Source organism: Pinus tabuliformis, chromosome 7 (assembly GCF_031772625.1).
Source record: "Pinus tabuliformis cultivar Carrire ecotype Pingquan chromosome 7, CPIR1, whole genome shotgun sequence".
NCBI lineage: Eukaryota > Viridiplantae > Streptophyta > Pinopsida > Pinales > Pinaceae > Pinus > Pinus tabuliformis.
Window position 1 is genome coordinate 1,921,989,233 of NC_142293.1, and position 12,846 is coordinate 1,922,002,078.

Consider the following 12,846-nt stretch of genomic DNA (forward strand, 5'->3'; position numbering starts at 1 on the left):
GATGTATTGTCAGGTGAGTTTTTTGTTACGACATAAGGCGTTTCTCTTTGAAATGAATTGCCCAAGCCGATGCTGTGTATTATTGTTGACCGTGGATTTGTGGTGTTAGACGATTAAACAAAGTTTGGTCGTTGATCTTCCCATTGTTCTTTTGTCTCCCAACCCAATGGCCTCTCTGTCTTCAAAGTTATTGTTCAAGCTCGAACACTTATAGTGGTGCGAGCTCTCGCACATCCAAATACGATCCAGATTCAACTTCAGATCTGATCTCCGTAGAACCGAGTTTTCAAATTTTGAATCTGCCATTGATTCGGAGAAATACTCTCTAGGGTTTAATCTATTGATTTCGAGGGTTTCATCTGTTAATTTCCAGAGGCTTTTGGCTCTGCGATTTTTTTGTTTTTTGTTTTTCAAATTTTTACAGCCATGTCGCTTCGACCCAATTCTCGGACCGAGGTTCGAAAGAAGAATTACAAGCCGTCGGTCGATCCAGACGAAGCTCGCTGCAAAAGAGAGGAAAATCTGATAGAAATCAGGAAAAGTAAGAGGGAAGATAATTTGCAGAAGAAGAGAAGAGAAGGGATGCAGGCGGCACAACAGTTCCTTCAGCAGGGGCACTCTACTACTGTTGACAAGAAGGTATGTTGAATTCATCCATTTTTGGCCGATAACCCACCTCAAAATTAGGCTATTTAGGTTACAAGGTTGGACATATGTTCTGTGTTTTTTCCTTCTCTTAAAATTTAAAAATATTGATTTAGATGGCACCCAAAAGAGTGAAATTTTCTCTCAGGAGGTTTTCAAATAACTTAAAATTCAAGAGGGGGATCCCGAAATTATGATTTTTAATTGCAAATCAGGATCATATGAAACTTTGGGTTTGACATATCTCCTGTCAATGTTTATGTTTTACAGTCACAAAAAATTCAAAAAACAAAACAAATGATGGAACCCAACAGAGAGAAATTTCAATCAGAAAACTTTCAAGGATCTTAAAATTCAACAGGGGTAACCCTTGAAGTTTGTTTTTTAAAAGGGGTTAGCTCCCAAATAGAGTTTTTGTTACCAGTGATCACTTCAAACTTCTGTCCATGTTTATGTTTTTCATTTACAAAATGCTGAAAATAAAAACAATTTCGGTGGATCCCAAAAGAGCAAATCTTCATTTATGAGGTTTCAGAAACTGAAATTCTATGTAGCTCGGGACTAGTTCCTGCTGTTAAAACCTGCGTTCTTGTATTTCGGGCACTTCGGTACTCTGCGGAAACCTACCAAACAAGCGAGAACTCTATCGGGGATTTGGAAATCTTTCTAACTGTACCTACACAGTTCCCTGCCAAGTTTAGGGATTTTTTTTGGGATTTTGGAGGGAACTCCTAGCTGCTTCAATGCCGAACCCTTATTTGTAACGTTAAAAAATGGAAAAAACAATAATGATTACTTCTCCATTCGATTAATGATTTGGCACATATTGGCATATGTAGGTTTGACGTATTGTAGTTCTAATGGTGTTTTTATTCAGAGATGTACTTGATGCAACGAATTCTGTGCAGTGTGGTTAAAGGCTTGGAAACACTACATAACATCTTGAAATCTCTAGGTTAAGATCAAGGCTAAGTGGATGGAATGGGGAGATTTTCCTCCCATCAATGGTTAATGTGATGTTAATGAAGCAACTGCTTTCAAAGGTAATTTTGGACTTAAGAAAATATTGAGATTTGGCAAGTTGAAAAATCATACTAAAAAATCATGTTATCTTACCATGAATAATGACTCATGAGTTTTGTAAGGGGACTCGACTTTTCTGATTTTGCAAAGACTGTAACATTCTTCCTCCAGAAAATGATCATATAAATAGTGTGAGAATAAAGATGATCATGCCAAGACCGATGGATGAAAAATGAGACATCCCGTTTAGGCCAGGTGATAAGAAAAGACCTGAGAATAGCATCTGGTCCTGACACCATAAAAAACCTCTGTGAGATCGATGATGTTTATGATCAAATAATTTTTGCAGCATTCAAGACTGAAATGATCGAAAGATTTGAAAATGGTAGAAGTAATAGAACTCAACTCATACTGAATCCCCAACCACTAAAAAGAGGAAGATATGGGAGAAACTGACAGCCGTGCTTCGGATAGGGGTTGGAAAATTAAATTATGGAAAGGCAGGTAAAAAATGATATTTATGCAGTAAACTATATATGTATATGTAATCCAATTCCCCTGGAAAGGCAAGTGCAATAAAGAAAGCAACTTAGAACCAATAAAAATTGATATTTATGCAGTAAATTAGTTCTATTTCATGAGTCCCCAACTGGCCAACCCATGAAATGTTTGGGGGTGTGCTCTGGTCATTCTAAACACCTCTCCTCCCATCTCCCCAGTTCATCTGTCCTGGAAACTTGTACACATAGTTCAAATTCAATTGGGTGCCCAGAAAGTTTGTTTTCCAATCCAAAAAATGGACTTATGCAAATGGGGAGATGCGCTTCCTTTAAATTCCAGAAGGATTACATTTGGGCTAGACTATGTTAGGCATTGCAAGTGGCCCAGTTTTGGGGTCTTCTAAGATGAACCATGCATCACAATCACTTTTGTTTTGCTAAGTTGCTGCAACAGGGAGTTGCTCTTTCCATAAAAATAAGACAGTGCTTAAATTTTGTCCCAACCGTTTATTGGTGTTGTGGAAGACTAGATCTTTGGTGCGTCGCCTGGCACACCATTTCATTCACCATTGAACAATGATCTCATTGGTTGTTCAGCTGAAATTTCTATTTTTTGAAATTGCTTACTTTATAACATGTTTTAAAGGCAACACAACATGTTGCAACTTGCATGACAAGTAATGTCCAACTGTGGGACATGCAAGGACAATGGGTTTAAATTTCTATTTACAATTGTGCATCAATTACATATAAATAATGACTTAACTTAAGCCCAAATATGTTATAGCCAAAATATAACAAGGGAGTCTTACTAAGATTATGTTGGATATGTTACAGTTGGAGAGTCTTCCTGCAATGGTAGCAGGGGTCTGGTATGATGATCCTACCATGTAGTTAGAAGCACCAACTCAATTCAGGAAGCTTCTCTCTATTGGTAATAGTCTTGAGTATATGTATCTTTATTACCATTTTCTTTTGTCTTTAGGAAATGGCCATCTGAAAAAATATATGTGACAGAAGGCTGTCCTCCAATTGAGGAAGTTATCGCTGTGGGTGTGGTCCCTCGACTTGTAGAGTTTCTTGCAAGGGATGATTTCCCTTAGCTTCAGGTATGATATGTTTTTCAGTTGAGATTCTAAGTATTGAATTGACATTATATTGTGGTAATCTAATATCGTTTTAATTTGGTCATATTATAGTTTGAGGCAGCCTGGGCTTTAACAAATATTGCGTCCGGAACCTCAGAGCATACCAGAGTTGTGATTGATCATGGAGCTGTGCCCAAGTTTGTGCAACTTCTTAGTGTTGCCAGTGATGATGTCAGAGAACAGGTTGCATTTTGGACCTTTCCATCCATTTATGTTACTTAGAAATATTTTTGAAATTTGCCATCTCTATGTTCAATGTGCTTTCTTTACAGGTCTAAGGGTTATTTTGAACTAATTGAGATAGTAATGTTCGTTTCATTGTAAGGATCATGTATTACAAAAATTAATGTCGGTGATGTACATTTATTAAGCTCCATGGTGTGGTTTGCCTCTCACAATTTTAATCTGTTTGATGGATAGTAGGTTTTAGGTTTTGAAGATCTATTGAGGAGTGGTATTTGCAGTCTCTGCTCTAGCCAAGGAACGGACTATTCAATCGACGTGGGTGTTTAGAGGGGAAAAAAAGTTATGGATGAACTGGAGCATTTGCTGCTAGAAGCAGCTGGTCGAACATCTACCAATGATGGAAAGCAAAACCGAAATCCTGTGAAAGGGAGACTGGAAGATTCTGATTCAGATGATGGCAGTGACTGGAAATACATTGATGACAATGATTCAGATGATGCTGGGACAACAAATAGGAAGGATTCTGGGTCAAGAATGCCCCTGAAAAAGAGATTTGATTCTGGTGACAAGGATGATGATGACAGGGGTTGCTGTGATGATTCCGATAGAGAATTATCCATAGGAAGTGATTTATACAAAGATGATGAAGATATGGAGCAGCTTTGAAGATATTAGAAGCATAACAATAAGGAGATCAAAACTTTCCAAGTGGTTTATGGAACCATTCTTTGAGAATATCATTGTGGGCTACTTGTAAGAATTGGGATAGCAATGTCCAGGTCAGGACAGAGTACTTACCGCCTTTGCATGGTAAAAAATGTTGATGTGACAGACCTTGATAAACAATACAAGTTTGAGAACCGCACCACATACAAGTATTTGAATTGTTTCTGGGCTAGCAAGAGCAATGCAACAAGATGGCAGATGGCCAGGGTGTCTGATTCACCTCCACTTGAGAAAGAGTTTTCAGATTGGGAACGGAAAGTAGAATGCAGTGGTGGTCAGATGATTAGTCGAGAAGAAGTTGAGGAAAAAATAAATGCGCTAAAAAAGATAAATCAATTTGTGTATTCTGTAGAAACTGTAAAACAAATGTTGCAGGAAAAGAAGTTGGCTTCCAAAAGGCCATCGAATGTGGCTGCTGAAAAGGACAGGGTTAGAAGAGAGATGGAGCTAGCGGAGAGCAGGCATGATTATTCAGAAGTTGAGAGAATTAAAGTGAGATTGAAGGAACTAGAAGTCCTTTCTCTTCAGAGCAAAAGCAAGGATGCAAAAGCCTTGATGCTAGTAGAAATGAATAAGAAAAACAAGGCTCAAAATTTCAAGAATGCTTCTAAGATCAAGCCTCTAAACCTTCATCTTAAAGCAGGTGAAGTAGGGTATGATCCTTTCACTCGGCGTTGGACTCAATATCAAAATTATTATGATACAAAGGCGAAGGTTGCTGAAGACAGCATTGATGCGAACAAAAAGGCAGATGCCGCCAAAGTAGAGGAAGCCATAGCAATAGAAACTGCTGAGGATGATGGAAAGCTTGTCGACACTGATGCTCCTGTATCATAAGATGCAAGGGTGTATTCTTTGCATGATTTTGAACTTCCAATTTCACTTGCTGGACTGCAGAAGTATGGGGGTGCTCAAGGGGCCCCTTTAGTTTTTATGGCTAGAAAGCAAAAGATTGAGTCAACTTGTGGAGTGCAAGTTCCTAGCAATGATGGAAGGAGGCATAGTCTGACATTAACTGTGAACGATTACAAGCGTAGAAGAGGCTTGCTGTTAAAATAAATAATGATATTTTCTCTACTTGTTGGTTTCCCCATTTATTTTTTATATGAAATATTCGGAAATTTCCTTTTGGGATTGCCAGAAACATATGCAGAAAAGCCTTAAAGTGAACATTTTTGTAAATTGTTTCAAATTCTATATGTAGTGTGCCATTATAGGCACTTTAAAACCCAACTGCAATAACCTAGTCAACCAAGGATTGTCTTATAACAGTAGCAACATCATGGATTGTTGGCAGGCATGAAATCAACAATGTGTTAGAAATATAGGCTGTATTTTCTTGACATCTAAAGTTCAAGGGTGTTTTTTTGTCTCAACCATTCTGCTAAAAAACGGTATATAATGTTCCAAAAGGATTCCTTTCCTCTAAGTAACACTATTCCACTGCAAGTTATCATGCAGTTGGTGAAACATGGCATTTTATGTTGTTTGAGATTGATGTTGAGTGATGCCTTTTCCTAAATTATTGTTGAAATATGTATTGTTTTTCATATTCATGTAATAAATGCTATGTTTTATTAATTTCTGTTGTTGTAGTATAGTTTGATTAAATGCTTTTAGAGTTGTGGTTGTTTTGTTGTGCTTAGTTGTTTATTCTTGCTTTCGATTGATTGCAATTCTATCTAATAAGCAACTATCTTTTACATGGTAAAAACGTTTAGCTGAATCGAGGAAGACATTCTAAAATCTGGAAGAACTTTGGTACAGCCAAATAATTCGGTTCAGTTGAGATTCGTATAGTCAATATGTTGTTTGTCCAAAACTGAACCAAACCAAATCCAATTTTAACCCAAAAAAATCATCTTCCCAAGAAACCCTAAAGAATTCTTAAGAAAATGCATTTTAACTTTCAAGCCACTAATGAATATGTTATTTGCCCAGTTCTTCTCCCTGTCCTGCCAATGGCTGTCACTACTCCCTCTTTTAGGAGATAGCCATGGGAGATTTCAGGAGACTATGCTGCTGCTGATGCCTAGAGAGGTTTGTCTATTCTGTTCATGTGTGAAGTCTCGAGGAGACTGCATTTGTAGTTGGGAAACTATTGCCTGCACCTTAAAGGACTGCTTAGACCTTCATAAACAAAGTTACACTCAAATGAAGCATGCCGACCGAGCCAACATACTAAATAAGTAGATTCCAATAGGTATTTAGTCATATATTCTCTGTTTGCTATGTGCTTATTTAATTTTTATTTTTCAACTTGAAAGGGTGTACCTAATGTCTGCGCATATCCTTCTTACTTCCAGAACACCTAGAACAGGTTACATGACCTGCATTATCAAAAGTAGAATCACAACAAATGCAAACAAATACATACTCCCACCAAGCACAAGAAAATAGTGTGATGGCTATCAACTTTTTAAAATCAAACTTGTAATAATCTCAATAATAAATCTAATGTTCTTTAGAGAAGACCTGCTACTTTTTGCTGGGTTTCGTACAGTTTATTGTGTATGATAAGGAAATACATTTTATTGAAGGGATTGCATCAGAAGGCTCAATGGACCTTTGAGCATTTTTGTAGGGGTTTATGTTATCCAATCATTAAAATTTTTGATAAAATTAGTCTGGACTATCCACATACCTATTTTTTTTCAGTAAATTTGAAGAAGTGCATGTTTTTGCTTTAATAATATGTATACTCCTGAATTTTCTGAACTGTAGTTTTGTGGGCCAATTGTTTTTTGTATTGTATGGTATCCACATTTGGATTTAGATTCTATCTTGATAACTATCATTTCTTAGTATGTTTTTATGAATATATTGCATTGTAAGTGTTCTTTCTCTTCTTACATTGGACAAGAGAATACGACTGTCTTTGACAATGTGAAGTTGTTGAAGATGCAAAAATTCCCTTGCTTTACATGAGCCAACTTGACCTTCAATAGAAACGTTTCTAAACACAATGAGAAGTTTCACGTTTATTTAGAGAGCATCCCGAAAGGCTTGTGTAATTCCTGCATTGTTTTGGTTGATGCCTTGCTGAGGAATCATTGAGACTTATGATGTTTTTGTGGTCCAATCAGAACCTATTCAATACTCACCTTCATTGACTATATTAGTTGGACACAAACCCTGTCAAAACTCTCAATCCAGTAGGGCTCGGGCACAATGTTGGTTCCTCAATACGGTGATCAAAGTCTGTCTTCAACATTACAATTGTCTTCACTCATCCTTTTTCTAAATAAATCTATATTACATGCGCTTGAAGAACTAGCTTTGAAGTCTCTATTCTCCGGTAATGTTCAGGTCTAAGTTCATGTAGGCAATTCTATGTTGAAATTATACTTGCATACCAGAATCTTATATTGGCGGAAGACCGTTACTCAAATGTCTGCCAAAAAGAGCACCTATTCTGACACACCACCTATGCAAAGGAAGAAGCCTCACAAGTGTTTGGGATCCTTTTCTCTATCATGGCTGGGGAAGTAGCCAAGAGTAAATATCTCTGCAGGCATGAAGTCCAATGAAAATAATGTATAATACATATTTGACAACCAACAATTGCATCTAAAATGCAAAATATGTTCCCGGCCTTTCAGAAAATGTGGAGTCCAGCAGAATGTGAGGCCAACACTATCATCGAAATTCCAACTAGATATGAATCTTTCAGTCTTATGGTATTATGGGACAATAACATCACTAATATATGAACTATATATCAAGCTTTCAATCCTAAAATATAAGTGTTGGATGCTTCACTGCAAAGCCTAGAAGCCTTCTTTCAAATGTAACAACTGGATGATGCACAGAAATTGATGCTAATAGAAGTCTGTATGAAGCGACCAACCCTTAACATCGTGGTGGGCTCTTGTACGAGAAGCCTTCTTTCAAATTTAACAACTGAATGATGCACAAAAGTTGATGCTAAAAGAAGTCAGTATGGAGCGACCAACCCTTAACATGGCGGTGGGCTCTTGTACGAGACTTAGTCAACTCAAATTCACCTCCTACACAAACTTTCATATGGTTTAAGCAAGAAATGCAAGATAGGTTATACTTGAAGGGGAAAGCATAGGAAATCATGAAGCAATGGATTCACGTAAGGCAAGTACCTGGTCAAAGGCATCAAACAATATTTTTGATGGCTTCAAGTCCATGGTGATGAACTTGGAAGTTCCTCGACTCACTTCTCAAAGGACTCTCAACCAAAATATCCAAAGAAAAATGGACTTGCTTAGTATAAATGCTTTGGAGAATTCTTTACAAGTAGCTTTCGAGTTTGAGGCCAAAGCTTCAGAAGAAAATGTACTAAGCCTCCACCAACTAAAGCAAGGTTCTCGAAGCCTTATCTTTTAGAACTGTCTCTATTAGTAACTCAGAGCAGCCTTTAAATCAGGGAAATGATTAGACAATAGATAAAATTTGCCAGCACTTATCAAAAATTCCATCCAGCCAGATAGTCGATGCTCAATCCTACTTTATATTTTCTAAGCACAACCAATAACTCCACGAGGATAACATGATCCTTATTTAGCAAATACACCGGCTGCCTGCTCAAATCGCTGGTACCTATAATCATAGCCCTGCACGGATAAAAATTGATGACTACGAGTTACATTGGCTCTATATATTGATGATAGTTTCTTTATCTTTGCCAACAATCATTGTACTCTAGTATAGACTAAATGGACACTGGAATTTCCATTATCCAGAAGATGGAATCTTACCCAAGGCATTCACAAAAGTTGTTTCCAACCCACAACTGGTTGAAAATAATCTCCATCATCATAATAAAATTTATGCCCATAATATGCACAAATGGTAACACATGATACATCTCCCAAACCAATAGAGTCCAACTAAAGTCTAATCCGAGATCCTCCATTCTCAACACTTTATACATAAAAAAACTTGTCTGTAATCGGCCTCTCTTTGCACTTTTTGGGGCAATTGCTAGTTATATTAAGTTACTTGAAAAATCCGTCTCCTACAATGTATTTTAGGGATCAGAGGAGGGAAACGATTATTTCCATTGATTGAGGAATCATTTAGGCAATTTCAGTCTTGTAGAAAAGATTTGTGTTGGTTCAGCCTGGGCTCGAAACTTTTTCGTTGTCATCTAATTAATGAATGCATTAGGTTGACCATAACAAAATATCCATTTTCAGAATACACATTATCGTCCACCTTTGCTTTCAACAATGCCCATTCACATGTTGCTATTCTTCCCCACTCTATGCCTTACCACTCTATGCCTTACGGCGTTTCCTTTGCAACATAAGGTGCAAATGCTAGTATTAATCCATTGGGTTAAATATTATTCCCTTGGGTTTATAATACCTTGGGGTTTTAGAATTAATCCCTTGGGTTTCTACTATAAATCCCTTGGATTTATCAATCAATGTGTTCATATCCCTTGGGTTTATCAATCCCTTGGTGCAACATCACATTGTGACAACCATGGTCATCCATGGTCAACCATGGTCCAATGCCACATTGTGATAAAGATTGTCTCAATATGAAAATAAACCATTTCCAACAATGTTTATTATGGGATTTATGGTCACATTGTGACAAAATTTGTATCTTTGTCAAATGTCACTTTGTGACAACCATGTTTATCTATGATCAACCATGGTCCAATGTCGTATTGTGACAAAAATTGTCTTAATATGAAAATCAACCATGGTCAACTATGGAAAACCATTGTCCAACGTCACATTGTGCCAAATGTTGTCTCAATATGAAAATCAATCATGGTCAAACATAGTCCAATGTCACATTGTGACAAACATTGTGTCACTATGAAAATCACTCATGGTCAACCATGGTCAACCATGTTTATTTTTCTATTTATACGATTATCTTAGGGTTTATATACCTTGGGTTTATAACAGGATTTTCTAAATATGAAAATCAATCATGTTCAACCATGGTCCAATGTCGTATTGTGATAAAGATTGTCTCAATATGAAAATCAACCATGGTCCAATAGCTTAATAATATTTATTTTAGGGTTTATAATATTTATCCCTTGGGTTTATAATCTGTATATTAGGGTTTATATACCTTGGGTTTATAATCTGTATATTAGGGTTTATATACCTTGGGTTTATAATATAAATCCTTGGGTCTAATATTATTCCCTTGGTGTCATGTGTCAAAAGGAGGAAGAATCAATCCAACACCTCTTCATTAACTGTATGGTGGCGAGAGAGTGCTAGAAACAGGCAATAAGTCCTTTGGAAATAAACATAAATCCAACAACTCAGTTGACAACTCTTCATAAAAATTGGGATAAAAGCTATCCATATACAAAGAAAAAAAAGGCAACAATAAACAGGATATGGAAATGCCTCCCTTCAATACTGTGTTGGCAAATTTGGTTAGCCCAAAACAAATGCATTTTCAAAGATCAAAAACCAAATCTAGGCAAGATCCTAGCAAAAACTTGGAGCCAAGTTGCAGAGGTAATAAGTACAAATGGAATCTCAAAAATGGACCAAAATGATTTACAACAAGAAGAGAAAGACTGGTACAACAAAGCAATGCTAGTAAACAAAGCAAAAGTGGTAGTTGCAGCGAAAAATAAAGAATTTCACACAAACAAGAACTGGAAATTAAGACTGGATGATAAAGAATTTGCAAAATGGATAAAAGAGTAGAAGAGACACCTTCTCTTTTTTGATGGAACTGCAAAAAATAACCCAGGTAAAGCAGGGGCAAGAGGAGTCATTCTAGATCCAAATGGGAAAAAATAATAAATTATGAATGGAGCCTTGGAGAAATGACAAACAACAGGGCTGAAGCATACAACCTTCTCCTAGGCATAAGGATTTTAAACAAAATGAAAAAAGGACCTATAATAATAGGGGACTTGGCTATCATAATAGAAGCTTTGGATGCCAAAAGGGACTTTAAAAGCATAGCCATCAACAAAATCTATCAAAAGATAGGAAAAAGCTTTGAAATCCTAGGAAAAATAAGCATAAAGCATGTCTTGAGAAATCAAAATAAGGACGTTGATCGTCATGCCAACAAAGAAATTGACAGACCAATTGGGATTTTCAAAGAAAATAATGGAGTTTATGAAGAAAGTATACCATGATCCCACAACTAGTATGAGGATCGAGGAAGAGGATACAGATCCGAAAAATCTCACAAGCAATTTTAAAGAGGGAAAAAATATAAAAGAAGAATCAAAATACCAACTCAAGTTGGAGATTACATGAAGAAAGCAGAGAATATAAGTCAACAAAGATTCTCAATTGTCATCAGCATTGCATAAAGCACTCGACTCTCAAAATCCCAATTTGCTACACTATATGATGAAACAAGATCCCAATTGTCCCCCTCTCCTAGGCGACATTGGCTTTAGTCGTGTCACCCATGATCGCCTAGACAGTAACAACTTAATCTCCATGGTTGACTGCACAAGTTCCCAGGTGACCCGAGATAGCAAGGCATTCATCAGTAGCAAGTCTCCCCTCATACGAGACCAATACATCAGGACAAGAAATCAATTAAATAAAGCGTGAGGGGATAGATGAAGAATCCCCGCACAGGAACTGTTGGATCTGAAGATCAACGGATAAGGAGTGCCAGCAGAGGCATCGGGAGAGGATCTCGATGAAGGCAGATCAATGGTCATCGGGCGCTAACTTGCGCGAGACTTAGTCATAGCGAAAAGGCGGGAATCCGTAGGAGTGGTTTATTCGGAGGAGTTTAAGCGGTAAATGGTTTCTGGTGGGAACCCCCCAATCCACTCATCGTTGGACACATAGCAAGCTATTGGGGCGAGAATACCGCTTTATTGGGTGGGTATTCTCCGCTCGGTTTGTCCATCAGATTTGACGGAGGAAATCTACGATGGAGATTGAGTTTATTAAAGGCTAGTTTTGATATTTACGCTAAGTTTGTGGAAAAGCGGAACTATAGTCCCGTGTGTTTGTTTTATTGCCCGCCATTTCCAAATTTAAGTGTGGGTTCTTTGGTTAAGTCCGTTGTTTCAATGTTAAGTGCAAGATTTTTGTATTTTTTGAAGTTTTTAAGAAACAAGGTTGTTAAAGTAGCTATGGGGACTGCGCTCCCTATTGAGCACTACTTTGATCCAACCCTCCTCGGATTGTACAAGGAACTAGCTTCCTTTTCCAATTTTTTTGCAATATATAAAAAAGTAACCGACTGTGTTAATATATCTATATATATATATATATATATATATATATATATATATATATATATATATATATATATATATATATATATATACATATTATTCCCTTGGATTTATAATACCTTAAGGTTTTAGAATTAATCCCTTGGGTTTAATACTATTCCCTTGGGTTTATAATACCGTAGGGTTTTATAATTAATCCCTTGGGTTTATATTATCAATCCCTTGGTGCAACATCACATTGTGACAACCATGGCCATCCATGGTCAACCATGGTCCAATGTTGCATTGTGGGAAAGATTGTCTCAATATAAAAATCAATTGGGCCAACCATGTTTATTGTAAGGTTTATGGTCACATTATAACAAAGATTGATTTTGGTCCAACGTCGCATTGTGACAACCATGGTCCAACATTGTATGGTGACAAAGATTGTCTC

The 12,846-nt window shown here is 37.0% G+C and overlaps 2 pseudogenes across 1 annotated transcript; both read left to right on the forward strand.

Annotated features, from left to right (window-relative positions):
- Positions 1–426: 426 nt before the first annotated feature.
- LOC149256201 (importin subunit alpha-1 pseudogene) lies at positions 427–3,102 on the forward strand (annotated as a pseudogene). The gene is made up of 2 exons (XR_016265516.1): positions 427–639; positions 3,006–3,102. The product of XR_016265516.1 is annotated as an importin subunit alpha-1 pseudogene (transcript).
- Positions 3,103–4,273: 1,171 nt separating this feature from the next.
- On the forward strand, positions 4,274–5,065 carry LOC149256202 (protein RTF1 homolog pseudogene; annotated as a pseudogene).
- Positions 5,066–12,846: the final 7,781 nt, after the last annotated feature.